Below are 25,229 nucleotides of genomic sequence, written 5' to 3'. Positions count from 1 at the left end.
TGGACTCTCAAATTAAAAATTAAAAATTCATATTTGCTTCCTATGGATATAAAGCATGTGTTTAATTATTAATTAAGTAACTTGATAGCTAAGTTCTAACAATTGAGAGATTTGCTGATATGATAACTTTTCTTTCCACAATCTCTGGCAGACACCATGTTATATTTGCTCTGTCAAATATGAAATACAATGAGAAAAAATAAGATATCTTATAGTCAATTGATAAACTCTACATATTCCAGTTTGGTTCCTTTTCCTGATTATGATAGATTATTACATTTGAAAATACAGGAGGAAATATGACAAGTCTCTTTCTTTCCAAGTCAATACTTGGAATATACCTGCATTTCATTTTGTGATGTTTCAAGAATATATATATATATATTTTCTATTTTAAAAAATAAAATTACCAAATTTGAGGTAACAGATGTCAAAAATTATCAAGGCCATTATAAGATAATTATTTACCCAAACATCATCTAAAAGGCACAGTATTCAGAAATAAATATGGCTTTCTATATTACTAATTACAGCCCCTAGAATTTTCCTTGAGGCCAAGAACTAAAGTTACTTCCAATCCCTCCTCTTTCCTCTCTTAGCATTGAATCATACAGTGAGAGACCTCCTTCTACATGCATGGAAGATGAACACATAGACAATTCTGTTGACTTACTGTATTATTCTCATATCAACTGGAAACTTTTCACTGATAATTATTGGACAATCTCAAAACACAATGTTATTTAAAAAAAATACACACCAGAATTACATTAGTTTTCCCTCAAAATTTAGAGAAAAAAAATCCGTTTCACCATTTCCAATGTGCAATAGTTATGCAGTTGAGTTTACATGATCATTAATACAACTTGAATTTACTGATATTAGGCTTCTACTGATTCAAAATTGATAGTCTGTACTTTAGGCATAATATTTAGAGGCAATAGTCCAGAACTATGTGGAAGAAACAGCAAGTCCTCAACTCTGAGAGTTATGTTCTGTTTTATAACGTCATATATAGGTTCCATCTCCAAGCCAGTTTTGATGGATTGACCATCTGGAGTGCCATACTGAAAAATAACTTCTTGTGTCACTTCTCATCAGGAAAGGCTATCATAATTAATTTGCATTTGATAAGGATGCATGAAGAGTTAGCAAACTTTACTTTGCCAATAATTTGCTACCCCTGCAATAGTAAACATGTTTCCACTTCAAGCTTTCTTGTTGGAGATCAGGGGAACCATTAGGGAAACAAGGGAACAATTAAGAGGGGAAGGCAAAGAGAAGTAAGGAAGTCAACAATTTAAAAACAAAAATACTTTATTTACCATAGCCCCCTCCAATTTAACAATGCTTCTTTTCATTACTTCAGCTGAATAGTTTTACCATACTTTAAAAAATTCTTTAAAAAATAAACTACTTAGGAAAAACAAAACTATATTTTGTTATAGACTAGAAAACTGGTTTAGTAATTAAATTTTGTATTTTTTCAACCAGTTTATGTATATACAATATATATGAAAAACCTCTTTATAACATGTACTTTCACTTATGTGCAATATTGCCCATATTAGTAAACTAATCTTGTGCTGCTTAAAAATTGTAAGAGTGTACTAGACTTCTGTGAACTACAAGCCTGCTGGATTATTTCTACAGGAAGCAGAGTTTGCTTAGTAGTTGAAAACTTGTCTGCCTGAGGTAAAAATTCACACTAGAGATTATCCAAATTGATTGGCCACAGCTTAGTGAACATATGTTCTCCTGTAAAACTGCTTTCTCCTTCTCTAACATATCCAAAGGAGCACAAAATTAGATGGCAGGAGGAGGGATATACAACAGATTTTATTACCACTGGACAGACAGTAGCAACAGTCACAGGAAGCTAGGTTTGCCAAGCAGAAAAAAATATGTGTGGGTGGGGAGGAGGAGGGTGTTTCTGTGACTACAGATGATAATTTAAAAAATTCTTAAAAACAACAACCACTTTCTCTGTTTTAGATATCCTATAAAATAACAGTGTCTGGTCATCTGGTTGGTCATTCAACCAATCAAATCATAATATGACATGCTAAGGCCACTCAACTGCTTGCTATTACATGCACTGACCACCAGGGGGTAGATGCTCTGACTAGTAGGTTGGCTTGCTGTTGGGGTCTGGCCAATCTGGACTGAGCAAGATGGGCCAGACATGCCCTGGAGCCCTCCCATGGACCCTCACAAAATGGCCAAGCTTCTGCATCCCTCCCTAGCTCCAGACATGCACCCTTGGGGTCCCTTGGCCTGGCCTGTGCATTCTTGCAATCCAGGACCCCTTGGGGATGTGGGAGAGCCTGTTTTGGACTGATCCTGCAGGCCAGGCTGAGGGACCCCACTGATGCACAAATTTGTGCACTGGGCCTCTAGTATTTATATATAGTTGAAATAAACACCTTTCTATTCTGCATATTATTGCTAGTTCTAGCCAGCAGAATAAGGCAAGAAAAATAAAATGGTACAGATTGATAAAAGAAATAAGTAAAATTGCAATTATTTGCAGTTAATTGCTTGCATAAAAGCTACGTAAAAGCTATTAAATAGTCTAGAGATAAATTCAAGAATTAAGAAGTTTTAGCAAAATTTCTTGATTTTAAATCAATTTATAAAATCAACTGCTTTACAATTTATAGGTTCAATGCACTCCCAATTAAAATACCAACGGCATATTTCACTGACCTAGAAAAAAATCTTCAAAAGTTCATTTGGAACAACAAAAGACCCTGAATAGCCACAGCAATCCTGAGAAAGAAGAATAAAGTAGGAGGGATCTCAATACCAGATTTCAAACTGTATTACAAAGCCACTGTTCTCAAAACAACCTGGTACTGGCACAAGAACAGACATATAGATCAATGGAATAGAATGGAGAACCCAGATATCAACCCAAATCACTATGCTCAGTTAATATTTGACAAAGGAGGCATGAACATACAATGGAGTCAAGAGAGTCTCTTCAATAAATGGTGTTGGGAAAATTGGACAGATACATGCAAAAGAATGAAAATGGATCACCAACTTACACCATACACAAAAATAAACTCAAAATGGATACGGGATTTAAACATAAGACGGGAAACCATAAAAATACTAGAGGAAATCACAGACAGCAAAATCGGAGACGTATGCCAAAAGAACTTCACTGATACTGCCCCTAGGGCAATGGAAGCCCCAGGGTGTGGGAGAACATATTTGCAAATGTTATCACTGATAAAGTTTTAATCTCCAACATCTACAGACAGCTTACACAACTTAATAAAAGGAAGATAAATGACCCAATTAAAAAATGGGCAATGGATCTAAATAGAATCTTCTCAAAAGAAGACAGAAGGAAGGCCAAGAGGCACATGAAAACATGTTCAAAGTCACTAATTATCCGAGAAATGCAAGTCAAAACAACAATGCGGTACCATCTCAGACCTGTCAGAATGGCCAACATCAACAAATCAACAAATGACAAGTGTTGGTGAGGTTGCGTAGAAAAAGGAACCCTCACTGCTGGTGGGATTGTAGACTGGTGCAACCACTGTGGAGAACAGTATGGAACTTCCTCAAAAAACTGAAAATGGAACTCCCATTTGACCCAGTAATCCCACTCCTAGGAATATATCACAAGAAGCTAGAAGCATCAATCAGAAAGAATATATGCACCCCTATGTTCATAGCAGCGCAATTTACAATAGCTAGGACTTGGAAACAGCCTAGGTGCCCGTCAGCAGATGATTGGATCCAAAAACTATGGTACATTTACACAATGGAATATTATGCAGCCATAAAAAAGAAAAAAATTCTCATCGTTTGCAGCAACCTGGATGGAATTGGAGAACATCATGCTGAGTGAAACAAGCCAGTCAATGAAAGAAAGACACCACATGACCTCACTTATATATGGATGATAAAGAACATTATAAACTGAAGAACCAAAAGATAAATATAGAGACAGTAGAGCAACAAGCATATTGTCAAATTACAGAGGGGAGGTTGGGGAGATCTGGGGGAGATAATAGTTCAACCGAAGGACTTGTATACATGCATGTAAGTACAACCATTGGCCACAAAATTCTGGGGAGGGAAGGTATGTACAAGAGGGGGGGAGGCATTGGTATATGTACAAAAATAATAATTTAATTAAAAATATATTATAAAAATAAATCAACTGCTTTATAAATCCAGCAAAAACCACTAGAAAGGCATCATCGGCGTCTTCCATCTCTGGACTGTTTCTCCTCTTGTTTTCGTGGTTGGAACAGACCTGTCAATTTCTCTCTGTTGCAGGATTACACCTGGTCTTAGAGTTGTTTTCTGAAAATATACAAACATATTCTTGACCAAAAGTTAATAAACGAATATTTTCTATGTAATTGATTTGGCCTGCTTTTTATTTTTGCCCAAATGATTTCCCTCTGTCTTATTTAGACACCATGTGTGTTTTTCATGGGTGTCTTGCTGTTACCATTACAAATGAAAATTAATTTTGTAAAGTAAAATTTTTCTAGATGTAATTTACTTATAGGATATTTTCCCTTACATGATATTACCCTACTATCCCCCCTTTTTTGATTAATGGAAGCTTTTGTAAATTTTATAGTGCAGTCTTGATAACTTTACATTTTAATTTTTTGCATAAAAATATGATTGCTTTAGGTTCATTGCATGTTTAGGAATTTTACCATGAGATGAACTACCAATAGAAATTTTAGTTACTACAATACTTTAGGAATAGTTTTTGTCCAGTACATTTAAATTTTCTTGAATATTCACTTATTTCAATTAGCCTATTTAAATTAATCTGAAAACTTATTTACTGTCAAATTTAATACTCTACCAATAATCTTAATTTACCCTGTAAATATTAGTGGAAAGGGTTATTTGTATTCTTGAGTAGCCCCTGAGTATTCTTGGTGCTTGGTTGGACTTAGATATAGGGCAGATGCTGTTGGCTAAGTCTCTGCCTGTTACCTGTATCCAGATGTGAGCTGGACCAAGTCTCTGCCTGTCCCCTGTGTCACAATCTGAGCTGGGTGTGGGAAGCAAATCAGCCATGGGGGCAGAGACCTCCCTCTGAAGAGGTGAGGGTTCAGGCCCCTGCAAGGTTGTGGAGGGGTGGAGTGAGGATTTGTGCCCCACCTCTATTGACCTCCAAGTTCTCTCCTGATGGCCACTCTGCGACTGTGCCTGTCTTTTGTTGTTCTTTCCCTGAGGAATCTTACCCATCTCTGGCTAACCAGTCATCTTCCAGGGCCAAGTAGGGTGATGTGATGTTCAGTTCTGTCTCCTTAGTAGCCTATGCCCCCATGGCCTCCATACCCAGCACCTTCCTTGGGATCCCCTCGCCTGCTGGTGGTGCCCCAGCACTGATCACATATCTCAGGGAATTCAGGTTTCTTCTCCAGGGAGGGCCCAGCTCACACGATTGGGCGAGACACAGATCCATGGTACCAGTCACCACAAGGCTTTAAAGACAAGAGGAGAAATAGTCAAAAGATGAAAATGCTGACAACACCTTGCCATGCTAGCAGTCACCAGCTGTGCATAGCTGAAGGTTGCCTAGGACCAAACCAGAGAGGGCCAGACCTGCATTGCCACCATGTGCCCACCATCCAGATATCATTGCTGACATGTACACATAAGGAACTGTTTGACATTGAAATGGGGATTCAATCATTTTTTTTATATGGTTATTTTAGTCTGCAGAGGCAATATTTTTAAAGGAAAGAAATGGGAAAAAATACATACAGAAGCAAAGGAGCATTGAACAGACTGCCAAACTACAGCAGGAAGGCAGAGGAGGTTGGGGGGGACTGTAAGAGATCAACTGGAGGACTTGTATGCATGCATATAAACATAACCAATGGATATAAGACATAGGGGGTGCAGATGAGGGAATGTACTGGGGTGTAGGGGAGGCCAGGGGTAGGTCAATGGCGGGGAGAAAAAAGAGACATATGTACCACTATTTGTAATACTTCAAACAATAAATTAATTAATTAATTAACTAATTAAATAAGATGCACATTCATGCCAACAAAAACATCATTAGAAAAATGAAAATTTTAAAAGATAAAATTTGTAGTAACTTCAAAATATCAAGTATCTAGGAATAAATGCCCTAAAGGCTATGTAAGAATTTTCATTGATAAAATTAGAAAATGTTATTTAGAAGTATTAAATGTAGATATACCATATAGATTGGATGGAAATGATACCAAAATTAAACTCTAGGCATAATGTCAATACCAATCTCAATAAAATCCCAAGAAAGACAAAAATAGGAACAAAGAACAAGGTAAACAAACAAGGAACAGTACCAATTATGGTATATATTATCCAAATATTGAAATGATCACTTAACATCAATGGTCTAAATACACCAGTGAAATAAAAGAGATTGCTAGTCAGTAACAAAACAAAACAAAAAAATAAGACTTAACTATATTATGTTTATAAGAAACCCATCCTATATAATAAAAGGGTAATATGCAAATTGACCCTATGGGCAGAACAACCGGGAATGACTGGTTACTGTGATGCACACTGGCCACCAGGGGGAAGATGCTCAATGCAGGTGGTCAGTGCACTTCCATAGGGGGAGTGCTGCTCAACCAGAAGCCGGCTCATAGCTGGCTGGTGCAGTGGTGGTGGTGGGAGCATCTCCCACCTCCACGGCAGCAGTAAGGGTGCCTGACTAATGGTTTAGGCCCATCCCCCATGGGCTCCTGGGCTGCCAAAGGGATATCTGACTGCCAACTTAGGCCTGACCCCTTGGAGAGTGGGCCTAAGCTGGCAGGTAGACATCCCCTGCAGGGTCCCGGACTGCTAGAGGGTACAAGCCAGGCTGAAGGATGCCTCCCCCCACCCCGAGTGCATGAATTTTTGTGCACCGGGCCTCTAGTTTTGAATATAAACACACATATAGATTAAAATTAAGTAGATGCGGAAACATACATCATGCTAACACTAATCAACAGAGAACAGAAGTAGCTATATTTATTTCAGGCAGAACAGACTTCAGAGCAAGGAAAATTATAGGTGGTAGAGCCATTATATAATGATAAAGAGGTCAATTCTTCTAGAAGACATAAATAATCTTTAACATATATGCATTTATGAAAAGAGTATCAAAATATAGGAAGCAAACACTGATAGAACTACAGGAAAAATAAATGAATATACTATTACATTTGGAAAATTCAGCACCTCCAATTCGGAAATGGACAGATCCAAAAGGCAGAAAATCAGTAAGGAATACTATTTTATTTAACAATAGCAGAATACATTGTTCTTCTCAAATTCAATGGAACATTCACCAAGAAATTAGAACACATTCTGGGTCATAAAACACACTTTAATAAAATTTAAAAAATGTGTAAATCATATAATGTTTCCTCTCAGAACACAACAATAAGACACTCCAATCCCCCCCCCCCCATACACACACACACACACACTAAGGTCAGGAAAAAGGCAAAAATGCCTCCTCTCACCCTTCTTTTCAATATCATACTGAAATTACAACCTCTCACAATAGAACAAGAAGAGAAAATATAAAGTATACAAATTGAGAGAGGAACTATAATACTGCTTTTGTTTTATATTATATGACTTTATGTAGAAAATTCTAAAGAATTTACAAAAAATCTGAAAGAAATTAACTATTATAGCAAGGTTGCAGAATACAAAGGTAATATACAAAAGTCAACCACTGTCTCCTGTAGTATGAATATTTGTGCATCCCCCAAACTCACATTTTTTCAGTACAACCCCTAAGAAAATAGTATTAGGAGGTGGGACCTTTTGGAGGGATTAGGTCATAAGGACAGAGTCCTAATGAATGAGATTAGTGCCTTAAAAATGAGAGTCTGTGCAACCACTGTAGAGAACAGTGTGGAGTTTCCTCAAAAAACTGAAAATGGAACTCCCATTTGACCCAGTAATCCCACTTCTAGGAATATATCCCAAGAAACTAGAAACACCAATCAGAAAGGATATATGCACCCCTATGTTCATAGCAGCACAATCTACAATAGCCAGAATTTGGAAACAGCCTAGGTGCCTGTCAGCAGATGATTGGATCAAAAAACTATGGTACATCTACACAATGGAATACTATGCTGCCATAAAAAAGAAGGAATTCTCATCATTTGCAGCAACCTGGATGGAATTGGAGAACATCATGCTGAGTGAAATAAGCCAATCAATGAAAGAGAAACACCACATGACCTCACTCATTTATTGATAATAAAGAACATTATAAACTGATGAACCAAAAGATAGATTCAGAGACAGTAAAGCAATAAACAGACTGTCAATTTACAGTGGGGAGGGGAGGAAGATCTGGGGGAGATAATAGATCAACCGAAGGACTTGTATACATGCATATAAGTACAACCAATGGACATAAAACTCTGGGGAGGGAGGGTATGTATGGGAGGGAGGGAGGGAGGGGGGCAAAAAAAATTAAAAAATCAATAAAATTTATTTTTTTTTAAAAAAGAGAGTCCAGAGAGTTTGCTTGTCCCTTCTGCCATGCAAGGGTACAATGAGAAAAATGAAATTCAGAAGAGAACCTTCACTGTGATCTCAGACTTCCAATAAGCAAAACTATAAGAAATGAATCCCTGCTGTTTGTAAGCCATAAAATTTGTTATATTTTGTTATAGCAGCTTTAACAAACTAAGAATCTTTCCTAAATGCCAGCAATAACAAGAGGGATTAAAATTAAAAATGCAATGCCATTTACATCATCACCAAAATACTGAAGTACTTATGTATAAATCCAACAAAATATGTACAAGAACTATATGAGGGAAATAACAAGGCTCCATTTTCCTCTCTCTAAAATCAATAAAAATATATTTTTAAAAAGAAAAAATAAATGGAGACAGTTCATTTTCATAGATAGGAAGACTAAATGTTATCAAGATATTGCTTCTTCCCAATTTGATCCATACATTCAATACAATCCCAACCAAACTCTCAGCAAGTTATTTTGTGGATATCAACAAACTGATTCTAAACTTTATATGAAGGGGCAAAAGGTCCAGAATAATTGACACAATATTGAAAGAGAAGAACAAGTTGAAAGTCTGACACACCTGACCTCAAGGTTTACTATAATGCTACCATATTCAAGACTGTGCAGAATTAAAGAGAGAATACACAGTTATAAGAATAGAATAGAGAGCCCCAAAATAAAACCACATAAATATAATGAGCTGACCTTTGAAAAGGTGTAATGAATGCTGCTAAAAATATAGACATCCACATGGGACTAAAAACTAGACATCCACATGTAAAAAATATAAGTCTGGACACAGACCTTAAATTTTCAAAAAATGAACTCAAAATAAATTATATACCTAAAGGTGCAACCTAAAATTATGAAACTCCTAGAAAATAAACTTATATGACCTTGGGTTTTTCAGTGACTTTTTAAGTATAACAATAGAGGAATGATCCATGAAAGAAATAATAAGGTGGAGTTCATTAAAATTATAATGTATGCATTGCAAAAGACAATGTCAAGAGAATGAAAAGGCAATGTATAGACTGGCGGAAATGTTTGCAAAGACATATCTGATAAAGTACTGTTACCAAAAATAAAAAATAAAAATATTTAAAACTCAATAAGAAAATGAATAGCCTAATTAAAAATTAAATAATGAGCCAAAAGCTTTAACAATACCTCAATAAATAAGTTATATAGGTGGCAAATGACCATAGAAAAAAATGTTCCACATCATATGTCATAAAGGAAATGCAAATTAAAACAATAATGAGATGTCTCTACACACCTATCAGATTTGCTAAAATACCAGAAAACTGACAACATTAAATGCTCATGAACATGAGGAGCAACAGGAACTAACCTTCATTACTGTTGGGAATTTAAAATGGTACACATTTTGGAAGCGGTTTTGTAGTTTCTTACAAAACTAAATATTATTCTTGCCATATGATCTAGAAATCATGTTCCTTGGTATTTAACCAAAAGAAGTCCACACACAGAGAGATATTTATAGAAACTTTATTCATAATTTCCAAGACTTGGAAACAATCTAGATGTCCTTTCTAAGTTAATGGATAAATAAAACATGTTATATTTAGACAATGGAATATTATTCAGCACTAAGAGTAAATGAACTGTTTAGCTATGGGGAAAAACATGGAAGAAACTTAAATGCATATTACGAAGTGAAAGAAGTCAATCTGAAAATGCTGCATGGTGTATGATTCAAATCACATGAAATGTTGAAAAAGGCAAAACTATGGATACCATAAAACATCAATGGTTACAGGAGGTAGGGGGGAATGTGGGATGAATAGTAACAAAGCAGAGGGATTTTTATGGCAGTGAAACTGTTCTGTTTGACATTATAATGGGAATACATGATACATGCCATTTATATGTGTCCAAACCCAAAGTATGTACAATACCAAGAGTGAACCCTAATGTAAACTATAGACTCTGAGTGATGAAATTGTGTCAATATAGGTTCATCAATCTTTACAAATATGCCACAGAGGTAGTATGTGTTGATAATGGGAGAGTTTATACATATGTAATGAAGGGAATATATGGGAAATTTCTGTACCTTGTGTTTAAATTTGCTGGGAATGTACGACTGCTCTAAAATGAATTATATTAAAAGAAAGAAAGGGAGAAAGAAAGAAAGAAAGAAAGAAAGAAAGAAAGAAAGAAAGAAAGAAAGAAAGAAAGAGAGAGAAAAGAAAGGAAGGAAGAAAGGAAGGAAGAAAAAGAATTAAAGCAACTATTGCCACAGAGGAGGCTGTAGCCCTTATAATACTGATTTGAGACTTCTTGAAGAAAGAAACCTGTAAATGTATGACCAAAATAGAAAAGAGCTCTCTCTAGAATATCATGTAACCACACAGAGCTTTTAATGCTGCACATATATAAGCAAGCTAATATAGATGCAATGACATAGTGTCTTGAACTTATTTCAAAATAATATGTAAATGCATGGTAAAATTCTAAAAAGACATTAAAAGCAGAAAATAATGTACGTACTCAGCCTGATAAAGTGTATCTACAAAAACCTACAGCTGTCATATTTAATGATAAGAGACTTAACACATTCTTCCTAAGATAAGAAACAAAGAAAGAATATCCTCTCTCACAACTGCTATTCAACATCATATTGGAAGTACTAACTAGTGCAATAAGAAAATGAAAATAAATAAAAAGTATACAGGTTGGAAAAAACAAAATCATCCTTATTCACAATTGATTTGTTTGTTTATGCAAAAAATCCCAAAGAATTTATTTTTAAAAATCCCTTTTGGAACTAATAAACAAATATAACAAGGTTGCAGAATATAAGAGCAATATAAAAAGTGCATTGCTTTTCTATATATTAGCATTAACAATGGGTATTTTTACAAATATATTTTATCTAATCTTTTTTAATGCATTTTATTGATTTTAGAGAGGAAGAAGGGAGAGAGAGAGATAGAAACATCAATGATGACAGAGAATCATTGATCAGCTGCCTCCTGCATGATTCTTACTGGGGATTGAGCAATGCAACCCAGGCATATTCCCTGACTGGGAATCGAACAGTGACTTCCTGGTTCATAGGTCAACACTCAGCCACTGAGTCACACCCAGCCAGGAAACAATGGGTATTTGAAATTTTAAAATATAATACAATTTACAATATCACCAAAATAATGAAGTATTTAGGTATCAATCTAACAAATATGTAAATTATCTGCATGTAAAAATTACAAAACACTGAAAAGCTAAATCAATGAAGAGCTAAATACATAATGATATATTCAAAACTCATGAATTTTAAGGTTCAGTATTAAGAGATGTCATTTATTCCCAACTTGATCTATAAGACTATTATACAAACCTCAAACAAATAGTGTTTATACTATTACACACATCTCCACTCCCGCTGTCAATCCCCCTTCCCTCTAGCCATAACCACACTGTTGTCTGAGTCTATGGCTTATGTACATATGTTCTTTGGCCAATCCCTTCACCCCCTTTCATTTATTCCCCCCATTGCCTTCCCTCTGACAGCTGTCAGTTTGTTCCGTGTATCCATGCCTCTATTTCTATTTTATTTGTCAGTTTATTTTTGTTCACTAAATTCCACATATGAATGAGATCCTGTGGTATTTGTCTTTCTCTGACTGGCTCTATGTATCCCCTATGGATCAGAAGGGACTACTGCATACTTGAATCTGTGGCTACACCATTTTGTATACAATTTTGCAGTGTATTTTGACTCATGATTTAATTTGACTTTGTTAACTTACCTAGTTTTGTCCCACCTTGAAGTCACCACTGAATCATCATAGGAATCCACTTACTTGCTTTTCAGGTTTTCAGAACCCTCACTTTCTTGTCAGGCTAAGAATAAATAAATTTCTGTTCTATTCCTGAACCAGTTGGTTTACAGAACCTGCTCTCTCTTGACATCTAGCAGTCTTAGGATTCTTAAACTGCAGCTCACTTTGACAAGTGTTCCCAGTCTCTCCCACAAACTGATTCTCACAGAGATATTAAGTTTAGTATAATATGTTTCCAGGACATAGGCAGAAGTTGTATTCCTTGCATGGTAATAATGATGTTAATAATAATATCATGAGAATAATTAAGACTACTTGATCTTTAGGCCTGAACGTCTATGAACTCACTGATAGAATTCCATATGACCCGACTGTTGTCAACACATGACTGAGAACATTATTATGTAATTTTAAGTCCTGAGGAAACATACATATTCTATTCTAGAGCAAAATCTAATCAATGGTGGTGATATCTCAGAAGTAGTTTCTTTGTGTTTTTCTAAATCCACAATTAAATCACACAAAAAGGTCTCTTTCATGCAATAGAATTTGAGTGGCATAGAGTAATCATGACTTTGATGTAAAGTGTGAATTCTCTCTTTGATGACAGTGTTAATCAAAATCAAGTGGAAAGATTGACCTACATGCTTATAACACTCTAGTTTATGGATTAGTTTGCTTGCTTATTGCAATGTCCAAAAATATCCCTGATTGCTGTCAGTCCATGGGGAAAAATTTTTAGGATTATAAAAGAAATGACTTTTCTCCCCCTGAGATAACTAATTGGATAATGCTATCTTGCCACAGATTGTACTTAGCTTTCCACTTCATTAGCCATGAAGGGCAACACTTTGCACTGAACTTGGAGATTCATTAGAATGGGTGGTAATCTGAGAAGCCATAATCCTGCTACAGAAAACTTATCCATACCCCAAATTAAACTTAGTAAGCTCTGATTACATCTTATAGCTGAGTTTTGTGATTTAAGGTGCATTTTAAGTAAATTGTAAACTCCCTATATTCAGAAACTGTTTCTTGGGAACATCTTTGGTTTGGTATATTATGGAGCTCAAATCAGGTCTTTTTAAGTAAATTAAAATTATCTCTATGACTCAAAAAATTGGATATAGTCTTAAATGAACTCTCTTTTCACTACCAGTATCACCAATTCACTAATCAGAATGTATTATTCCAATTTTAACCTCCTAACTTAGCTTTATGCATTATTTTTCATATACCTCCTTCATGATAAATCAAATAATAACACTTTTAGTATCTGTATACAGATCTGCTTGTGTGTGTATGTGTGTGCGTGAAGAAGAGAGGGAGGAATGGAGGGGTTTTATTTAGTAGCTACTATGCTAGCATTCATATATGCTATTTATTTCTTTTATATATGCCTTATTTGTTATTCTTTTACTCTAATACTATCTATTTTGTGTTAAACATATAATTTTCGACACCATTTTAATTCCTTTCTTATACCCTTTATTTTTTTCCAAATTATTTTATTACTGGTTTCCCTAAGAATTACAATTAATGTATTAATATCAGATTTATACTGATTTTATTTCAATTGTGTATAAAATTTGATCCAATACAGTAACTCTCCCCCCATCCTTCTTATAGTCATATTAATGACATATTTTATTTTATAAGCCCATCAAACAGTTTTATATGTATTTTTTGCTTTATGCAGTTGTCCTTAAAATCAAACAGAAGAAAAATATAAATCATAATATACTTTATAGTCACCTATCTAGTAGTCTTTATTGCTAGTAGTGTTTATTTCTTTAAGTGGATTTGAGTTATTTCTAGTGTCCTTTCTTTTTACTCTGAAGGATTCCACTTAATAATTCTTGTAGGGAGGTTCTGCTAAAAACACATTATCTCAATCTTTTTTATCTGAGAATATCATATTTTCTCCATTTTTAAATGATAGTTATTTGGATATGGAATTATTGGTTTATTATATTTTTTCAGCGCTTTTAAACTGCCATCCCACTGTCTTCTGGCCTCTCTGTTTCCTAATGAAATTTCAGTTATTAATTTTATTGAGGGTCCCCTATACTTGATGAATCACTTCTTTGGATATGCTTTCAATATTCTCTTTTTGTTCTTGGCTTTTTACACTTTAGTTATGATATGTCTGTTTGTGGGTCTTAGTTTTCTTTTTTGGCATTTATTTAGTTTCTTTGATATACATACATAGAGATTCATGTCTCTCATCACATTTAAGATATTTTGAACATTAATTTTTCAAATATTATTTATTCTCTACATTTGTTTTCTAGGATTGTTGTAACAAAGTACCACACATTGGGTAGCTTACAGCAACATAAATGTAGTGTCTCACAGTTCTGAAGGCTAAATGTCTGAAATGAAGGTGTCAGCAGAGTCATGCTAACTAGGAAACCTATCTGAGAAGGATCCTTTCATGCCTTTTCCAGCCTCTAGTAACCTCAAACATTTCTTGTCTTATGGAAGCATGCTGCCAATTTTTTCCTCTTTGTCTTCAAAAGGTACTCCATCTGTGTCTTTTCATCTTCCCTGTATCTCTGGACTCAAATTTCCCCATTTTGTAAGAATTCCAGTTATATGAGATTAGAGCCCACAATAACAACCTAATTTTAATTTTATTACATTAGTAAATATCCTATATACACTAATGAAAGAGTAAGATCCAAATTGACCATACCTTTGTGATGCCAGCTAGCCAATCAGGAGTGAATATGCAAATTAATCCAACAAACATGGCGGTTTAATTTGCATATGATGGTGCTGAGTGGCTGGGGGCTGGTAGGATGCTTGCATCATCCATGCAGGCATTCTGCACCACCCCAGGCTCTCCAGACCTCTGGGCAGCATGAGAAGGTGGGAAGGCAGCTCCAGCCAGAGCGAAGGGGGTGCTGACAGCCAGGGGAAGGAAGGCCCATTCTTGCACAAATCTTCGTGCATCAGACCTCTAGTCTCTGAATAAGTTTATATTCTGAAGTACTTGGGATTAGTATTTCACCATATTTTTTTAAGGTAACACAACCCATCCTATAACATGTCCCTTTCTCTATCATCATAGGGATTTTTATTAAGTATATTATGTGAATTTGTTCCATAAATTTCTAAGTTTTGTTCTTTTTTAAAAAAAATTATTTTTCACAGAGTAGGTAAAGTCAATCAACCTATATTCAAATTCATCAAATCTTTGGCTTGCTTAAATATGCTATGAAGCTTCTCTCATGAACATTTCATTTCAAATATTTTTATTTTAACATCAGAATTTCTATTTGATTCTTTAAATTTTCTGTCTATTGATCTTTTCCATTTTGTGACACATAATTTTTATATTTTCTTGTAAGGTTTAATTTAGTTACTTGAATGTATATAATTGATTTAATGTTTTTGTCTTGTGGGCTTCCTTAAGGACATGTCTGTTTATTATGTTTTATTTATTACTATTCATTACTTGTTCCCTCTTTATAAACCATATTTTCCTATTTCTTCATGCATCTCATACATTTTTAAAATAGAAATTGTATGTGCTATAATAGAGCCATTGATGGAAATCAAATCCCCCACATTGGTTTCTGTTTGTTTCTGATTTTTGTTATTGTTGTTACTGATTATTTACTGTTTCTTTGACTACAAACACCTTATTCTTTGTGGTTTGTGACTGCTGAAATCTTTTAACTAACGATTGGACAAATATTTCTTTTTTTAATATATTTTATTGGTTTTTTACAGAGTATGGGAGAAGGAAAGAGAGTTAGAAACATCGATGAGGGAGAAACATCTATCAGCCGCCTCCTGCACACTCCCTACTGGGGATGTGCCCTCAATCAAGATACATGCCTTGGCAGGAATCGAACCTGGGACCTTTCAGTCTGCAGACTGACGCTCTATCCATTGAGCCAAACCGATTTTGGCCAGAGATTTCTTTAAGTGTCTTGAACCAATAGGTTTCTCAATCTTTGTCAATGGGTTCTGTTATGATCTGACACACAATTTAGTGTGTACTTCCTGCTTGTGTAGAGCCTCAAGGTCAGTCTAAAGTGAGAGATTAGAACCTCCTCAGACATTTTGTGACCTCATGCACTGCCCTTCTCATACACATGATCTTACGGAGTCCCAAAAATCTGTTGCAGCATTATTTACAATAGGCAAGACTTGGAAGCAAGCTAGGTGTCCATTGACAGCAATAAGAATAGTATGCATCAATAAAAAATATTATGCAGGAATAAAAAGAATGTAATCTTGCTATTTTTGACCACATGAATGGATCAGAGGTTTTATGCTAAATGAAATAAGTCAAGCAGAGAAAGACATATACCATAAAGTTTAACTTATATGTAGAATCTAGAAACAAAAGTAACCAGCAAAGAAAAAAAAAAAAGAATAAAAAACAAGGAATGGTTACCAGAATGGAGGAGGTAGGAGATGGGTAAAAGGTGGAAGGGGAATACAGTCAATAATATTGGGGTAAGTTTGCAAGATAACAGATGATAACTAAAATTAGTAGGGTGATCACATTGTATGATACAAAAATGATGAAAAACTATAGGGTAAACCTGAAATTGATATAACCAATATAGGAGTACATACCAACAACAGTTAAATAATAAATAAATAAATAAATAAATAAATAAATAAAGACAAAAAATAGAGAATTATGCTAAGCGAAATAAGCTAGTCAGAGAAAGATGAATACTACATGCTCTCACTCATTTATGGAAGATAATGAACAACATAAACTGATGAACAAAAAAGATCCATAGACAGAGCAGCATCAATCAGACCATAAAACCTTAGAGGGAAGGTAGGGGAGGTTGGAGATAGGGGAATAGATCATCCAAAGGACTTGTATGAGTGCATATAAGCCTAACCAATGGACACAGACACCAGAGGGGTGAGGGCATGAGTGGGAATAAGGACACATATGTAACACCTTAATCAATAAAGGAATTAATAAAATAAAAACAGAAACAATAGTAATATATTCTAAAAAATAAAGGTGACTTTCTTACCCTGCACACATAAATGTCATTTTCTATTGATCAGTAAATACTGGGTAAACATGCATTATATATTAGACACCGTCTCATGCATTTACCTGATCATATTGCGACTTTTTGTTTTATATGGAAGTGTATCTTAGAAATAAGTAAAAGTAAATACTAACTAGTGGATTCCCTAGTGAAGTCATATGTATTTCCAATATTGGGAACAAATAAAGCACTAATATAAGATTTCTGACTTGGTTTCTGGGCTCAGAATTAGACCCTTCTGAAGAGAAACATGATGTAAAAATTGCCTTAGAGAAGAGAGAGATTAAAGTGGTGTTATTTTCTGTATATCTGTGCTATGCCTAAATGGAAAGATGTCTAAGAAGACAATAGGAGTTTAAAATGTAGGATAAAGCCTTCTTTATATGAATCTTATCTCAGAGCATCTCAAGCTAAAATGTATTCTTCCTCATGATTCTTGCTTGTTTCCTTCACGAATATTTATTATTGAAATGTACTTCCTCATTTCCAGCATTTCTGACCTTCTGCCTCTATTCTCATTTTTAATTTTACCTTTTCTACATTACTTATAATATCATAAAAATACTTATATGACATTTTTGTTATTATATTTTACAACTTTTTCTCTCTGTCCAGTGTTATTTAAGCTCTACAAGGGGAGAATTCTTTGTTTTCTTTATTGATATAGGCTAAATGCATGAGACAGTGTCTAATATATAATACATGCTTAGCAGGTGAATAAATTGATGGATGTATTAAAATGAGTCTTATTTCTTTTTTAAAGAATAGTTTATTCATTTTCAGAGAGAGAGGAAGGGAGAGAGATAGAAACATTAATGTGAAACTGCAACATCAATTGATTGCCTCCCTCAAATCAGGCATGTATGCTTGTCAGAGACTAGAACCAGCAACCTCCTGGTACATGGGAAAATACCCAACCCACTGAACCATACTGGCTAGGGAAAAAAAAGGAATTTCTTGTTATACCTTTGCCTGGATGCATTTTTGCTAATAGGAGCCAGTTTAGGATGTAATCAGTACCTAGCTAGTGTGGGATGTATGTTTGTCATTCACTAACTCTTTGACAAATGAATGGATAGTAATGATTGACAGAAATAGCAGTCCTCATCTGAATCTAATTTAGCACATCTAAATGTATGTCAAAGTTATCATGACAATTTTCACTGTCAGGGCTGCTAGTTTATATTCTATCTGGCTGGCCTACCTGTATCATATACTAGCTCTTAGTTTAAATTTCTTATCTGCAGCCATCTGTTTTACCTTTAATTGATTTATCTCTCTTTGGCAGAGAGCCTATAACTCTATTTTTTCCTCTTTTATTGAGTTTTTCTGGTGACATTAACACCATATAGGGTTCAAGTGTACAGCTCAACAAAAACATCATCTGCACACTGTATTGTGAGCCCATCACCCAAAGTAAGAACCTTGAACTCTTAATAGCTTTGACCTTTGCCAACAATTGTGTCCCTGGCCATAGTTTTCTGAGCTCCTATGTGAAAGTATTGCCTGACCATTTTTCTATGTCCGTTTTAGAAAGAAAAATCACAGTTTTTCTACTATTGTTACTTTGATTTTGTCTAAGAAGTTAGATTTAGAATCTACCAATAAGTAGTTCCCTGACACTTTGTTTACATCCTGCTTTTCTTTACCATGTTTTCTAGTATTTCAGAAATATCTCCTATTTGTGTGGAAATGGAAAAAAATCATACTCTTTGGTTCCTTCTGCTTTTTCAGTTGTCAGATTGACAAATTACTCCTTACATAAAACTTCTCAAGCAGTTGTGCCACTCAATTGCACATTATAAAAGTTGCTATTGCTAACTCCCCTCCCAGAACAGGAAATTACAAAAATCAGACCACAAGTATTAGTGGACGGTGTATTAATTCCCTGGAATTGCTTAAATATAAAATAATAAATAATTCTAAAATCAGAAATTAAATGTCATTTGGCATCTAGAGCCATCTGCTACCAAGCCTTTAAAATGTTTTAAACATGATGATTCTTGACACCTGATAATTAGCACAAAAGTGGTCTGGCTCCCTTTCAAAGTAGTAAAACCAATTTGTTTAACTGCAAGTTGTGTAGTCACACAGAATGAAGAAAGGGAGAGAGAAAGAAATATTGATGTGAGAGCAAAACATCAATTGGCTGCCTCCTGCATGCCCCCCAAACCTGGGCATGTTCTCTTAATTCAGAATCAAACCAGCAACATTTTGGTGCATGAGACAGTGCCCAACCAACTGAGTCACACAGGCCAGAGCCAACAGAGATTCTTAATAAGGGCTATATTACCTCCTAGTGCGTTTTTGGGAAATATGTAGGGAGTATATTTTGGTTGATATCACGATGGGAGTTTCATGTTGTATTTAGTGTTTGGAGGTTAGGAAGTCCAGATGCCTTGCAATGTGTGAAATAGACAGCAAAAAAAATTGCTTTGCAATCTGCATGATTTCCAATGATATTCATTTACTCATATAGGAAAAATCTGTTTAAAATTAATTTAACCTAATATCTACTGTTTTGAGGGAGGCATGGATTTAATACAGGGAATTTTCACAACTCAAATCCTGGTAAGGAGCAGTGCAAATCACTTTGAATAAAAAAATAATACTTTAAAGTAGCAAGGGAAAACTGAAGATCTGTGCTGGTTTGTTCTGGCATATCACAGTTTAGGCTACCAGTTGAATTATTGAATTTTTTATTACAATGCGACTTTAAAATAATAACCTTTGCATTTAGAGAGAGTTAGGATATTGGCCCACAAGCACAAAACTTTATAAAAGTGATCTCTTTCATCTCCCAATATCTATATTTCCTATATCCATTTCATCAGCCACAACCTTTGCATTTCAAGAGAGTTAGGATATAGGCCCACACTAAGTTATCTGCTTTACCTCCCACGACCTTTATTATTTGTAACAAACTTGTTAACATTTGACTACATCCTTTTTCATTTATCGATTGATTTTGAAGAGAGAGAGGAAGGGAGAAAAAAACACACACATTGATTTGTTGTTCTACTTACTTGTTGATCTGTTGTACATGGTCTCACTAGGGATAGAACTCGCAAACTTGAAGTGTCAGGACGACACTCTAACCAACTGAGATACCTGGCCAAGGTTGTCTTGTTCTTCTAATGATTCCTATTTGTGTTTTTCTCCCTTGTGCTTAAATAAAACCTTCTTTAAAATAATATGGCACATTATTTTCAAAGAAAATATTGATGTTACTTGTATTATCCAGAAGGCTTAAATAGAAATGTGAATATGGATATCAATATGTATGTATGTCCTGGAATCTGATGCATTTGAGAAATGAGACTAGCCACAGTTCTGTAGGAATTGTTTTGGGAAATTATCCAAGGTTGCAGAGCAGTTCTTAGGAAACTCCAAAGAAATCTTAGAGGAAACCAAAGGCAATGAAATCTCAGGCATCTCTTGTAGCAATATGTTTACTGATACATCTCCTAGAGTAAAGGAAACTAAGGATAAAATAAACAAATGGGACTATATCAAAATAAAAAGTTTCTGCACAGCAAAAGAAACCATCAACAAAGTGAAAAGAAAGCCCACTGCATGGGAGAACATACTTGCCAATGTTATATCCAATAAGAGGTTAATTTTCAAAACACATAAGGAATTCATACAACTTAATAAAAGGAAGACAAACAGTCCAATTAAAAAATGGGGAAAGGACCTAAACAGAAACCTCTCCAAAGTAAACAAACAGAAGGCCAAGAGACATAGGAAAACATGCTCAAAGTCACTAATCATCTGATAAATATAAATTAAAATGACAATGAGGTATCACTTCACACCTGTCAGAATGGTTATCAACAAATGATAGAAGCACTCATGAAGATGTGGAGAAAAGGTGACCCTTGTGCACTGCTGGTAGAAATGTAGTCTGGTGCAGCCACTGTGGAAAACAATGGAGTTTCCTCAAAAAATTTTAAAATGGAACTCCCATTTCACCCAGTGATCCCACTTCTTGGAATATATCCTAAGAAACCTGAAACACCCTGTTTCCCCGAAAATAAGACAGTGTCTTATATTATTTTTTTCTCCCAAAGTTGTGCTAGGTCTTATTTTCAGGGGATGTCTTATCTTTCCATGCGCTAGGTCTTATTTTCGGAGGATGTCTTATTTTCAGGGAAACACGGTATATGCACCACTGTGTTCATAGCAGCACAATTTAAAATAGCTAAAATTTGGAAACAGCCCAACTGCCCATCAGCAATGAGTGAATAATAAACGGTGATACATTTACACAATGAAATACTATGCAAAGATAAAAAAGAAGGAACTCTTACCATTTTCAACAACATAGGTGGACCTGGAGAGTATCATGCTAAGTGAAATAAGCTAATCAGAGAAAGATAAGTATCACATGATCTCACTCATATGTGAAATTTAATGAACAAAATAAATTGTTTAACAAAATAGATCTAGAGACATAGAATTATGAAACAGACTGAAGGATCAGAGGGAAGGTGTAGAAAGTATGGGGGGTAGAGAGAGTAACTGCAGAGCTTATATGCATATAGGCATACTCCATGGACACAGACAACAGTGAGGCTAAATCTTAGGAGAAGGGAGTTAATGGGGGGAAAAGCAAAACAAACAACAAAATAAAACAGAATGGAAACATCTGTAATACTTTCAACAATAAAGATACATTTAAAAAAATAAAAAAGAATTCTGGATGTACAAGTCAGTAATATTAATTAAGGTGGCTATCAGGTTTGACCTTTATACTCTACTGCTTTATTTTACCTTATTGATGGAGGCTTGAATTATATTAGGGCAGTCTTGTGTTAATCAACACATAGATGGGTAGGTTAAAATCATAGAAACAAAATATATGTGATGATGGAATCACAGGGATATAACTTTCCTACTGCTTTTTATATTATTTCAATGTGTACATCTGGATGTTGCTATATTTCTCCACCACTTCCTTAACCTTCCATCCTTATTATGGTTCTAATGTATTAGTGAAAAGAAGAATTACTGGAGATTTTTCCTGGAAGCAGAAGAGATGAGGAAAATCTGCATTTTACTTCTGATCTCTGCTCCTTCCTGACATCCATTCATGGCTGTTTAGTTGAAACCTCAAACTGTCTTAAAATAAGCCTCTATTATTTCTTCTCAATTCCAGACCAGCTATTTCTGCCCTCTTACCAATATGTAGGTAACAGATACTTGCTCTCTTGACAATAACAGTCCAGAAAATTAAAATGTAATATATTGATTATTCTATTATTAATTTTTTCAAATCAAACTTTTAGTATATTTCTTTTCTTTTTCTCTCACACTACATATCCAAAGTGACAAAAAAATTCTGTCAGTTCTATCTTAAAATAGTTTTAGAATTTAATTTCTTGCCACTGAAAGAGGTGTAAGCTTGATTCAAGCAACCGTTATCAGTCACTTTGGTTATCCTATATAATAAAAGCCTAATATGCTAAGTGTCTGCCCATTCAACTGTTCAAAGAGTTGCTATGACATGTAGTGGCCAACAGGGGGAAGTTGCTCTGACTGGTAGGTTAGCTTGCTGCTGGGGTTTGGCCGAATCAGGACTGGGCAAAATGGGTAAGACATTCTCTGGAGCCCTCCTGCAATTTCTCCCTAGCCCTGATGGTTTACTGGTGTGGTCCCTCTGCCTGGCTTGAGCCCTCTTGCAATCCGGGACCCCTCAGGAGGTGTTGGAGAGCCAGTTTCAGTATGATCCCACAGGCCAGACCAAGGGATCCACTTCACGAATTTGTGCTCTTGGCCTCTAGTATTATAATAGTCTCCTGTAAATAATATTCCTGCTTCTGACCTTGACCTCTTACCATCTATTCTCAACACAAAAAACAAAGTTATCTTGTTAAAACATAAGATCATGTTACTTCTCTGCTTAAAACTATTCAGTGGATTCCATATCACACATGTTACTCAGAGTGAAAGCCAGAGCATTTATTAATATGTATAAAGCCCTGCATGATCTGGCTTCATTATCTCTCTGATTTTGTTTATTACTACTCTCTTCTTATTCATATTCAGTCATGTTCGGATCCTTGCTATGCCAAAAATACCTCAGGCATGCTCTCATCTCATAGCTATGCACTTGCTAATCTTTCTACTAGAATGTTCTTCCCCCAAAATCAGAGTGGGGCAAAAGTAAGTTTACAGTTTCTGTATGGAAAAAGAATACAATAAATAATAATCCTACCTTACAAAAGAATAATATGCAAATTAACCATCACTCTGCTCAAGCCATGCTCACCAGCCAATCAGAGTGAGTATGCAAATTAGTCCCAACCAAGATGGCTGCAGCCACAAAGGGCAGTTGAGAGGCTTGGGTTTCTGTGGCAATAGAGGAAGCCACGCTTTTCACCTGCCCTGGCTGGCCTAGATCTCCACTCAAGGATACAAAGATTCAATTATAGAATGTAAACAAATTCAAACGGAAAAGGCTACAGCTATGGAGCAAGCAGGAGGCTTGGCTTTGTTCCAGGCTACAAATATTCAATTGTAGAAGGTAAATAAATTCCAGATACGAGGGCCTCTGCTTGGGTCACCAGGGGGCATGGCCAGCCTGCAAACCATCACAGGCCCCTGACCCAGGCCACCCCATACCCTAAGGGAACCCCCACTCTGATCCAGGACACCCTTCAGGGCAAACCAGCTGGCCCCAACCCATGCACCAGGCCTCTATCCTATCTAATAAAAGAGTAATATGCAGATTAAACATCACTCCAATGCACAAGATGGCTACTCCCATGTGGTCAAAAATCCTGACCCCATGTATACACAAGATGGCCACCATAAGATGGCCAGCAGGGGAGGGCAGTTGTGAGGCACCAGGCCTGCAAGGGAGGGCAGTTGGGAGGGACCAGGTCTGCAAGGGAGGGCAGTTGGAGGTGATCAACCCTGCAGGGGAGGGCAGTTAGGGGTGGCCAGGCCGGCAGAGGAGGGAAGTTGGGGCCAAACAGGCCTGCAGGGGAGCAGTTAGGCATCAATCAGGCTGGCAGGGGAGTGGTTAGGGGGTGATCAGGCTGGCAGGCAGAAGCAGTTAGGGGCAATCAGGAAGGCAGGCAGCGCATTTGGGAGCCAGCAATCCTGGATTGTGAGAGGAATGTCCAACTGTTTGGTGGGATCGGATCTAAACGGGCAGTTTAACATCCTTTGAGGGATCCCAGATTGGAGAGGGTGCAGGCTAGGCTGAGGGACAACCCCCAACCCGTGCACGAATTTAGTGCACCAGGCCTCTAGTACAAGAATAAATTGTGTTTTATGTATTGACAGCTGTAAACCTACTTTTGCCTCACCTTGTATATACATAACTAGCCCTCATATTTCTTCCAGAGTTTTACTCAAAAGTCATTTTCTCAATGAGGACCACTGAAATTACTTTATCATAATTTAAAACCCCTGTGACACTTCAATTGCCCTTATAAAAAATAGGGTTAATTTTTCATGCTTAGTGCTTACCACTCTGAAATACTATTTTTACTTATTTAATTTGTGAATTACTATATTCCTTCACCCACTAAAATATAAGTTCCTGAAAGGCACACTTTTTTTTTCTATACTGTGTCTCCATTACCTACAAGTTTGCCTAAATTTTGACATATGACACTCAAATATTTTTTAAATGAATAAGATAAAGGACAGCAATGGAGATGGTCATGTTTGATATGGGAAGAGACTCTTGACCTGGGAAAAGAGAAGTGATGTCAATGTGGGGTTCAATTAGGCTGTCCACTTTTTAGCAGGAAAGATAAAGCACAATGAGAATCCAGGTAGAAATCAGAAGAAACAGAAGATTGAGGCAATCTG

This window comes from Pipistrellus kuhlii, unplaced genomic scaffold, assembly GCF_014108245.1.
Source record: "Pipistrellus kuhlii isolate mPipKuh1 unplaced genomic scaffold, mPipKuh1.p scaffold_m20_p_19, whole genome shotgun sequence".
NCBI lineage: Eukaryota > Metazoa > Chordata > Mammalia > Chiroptera > Vespertilionidae > Pipistrellus > Pipistrellus kuhlii.
This window is presented reverse-complemented; position numbering follows the sequence as displayed.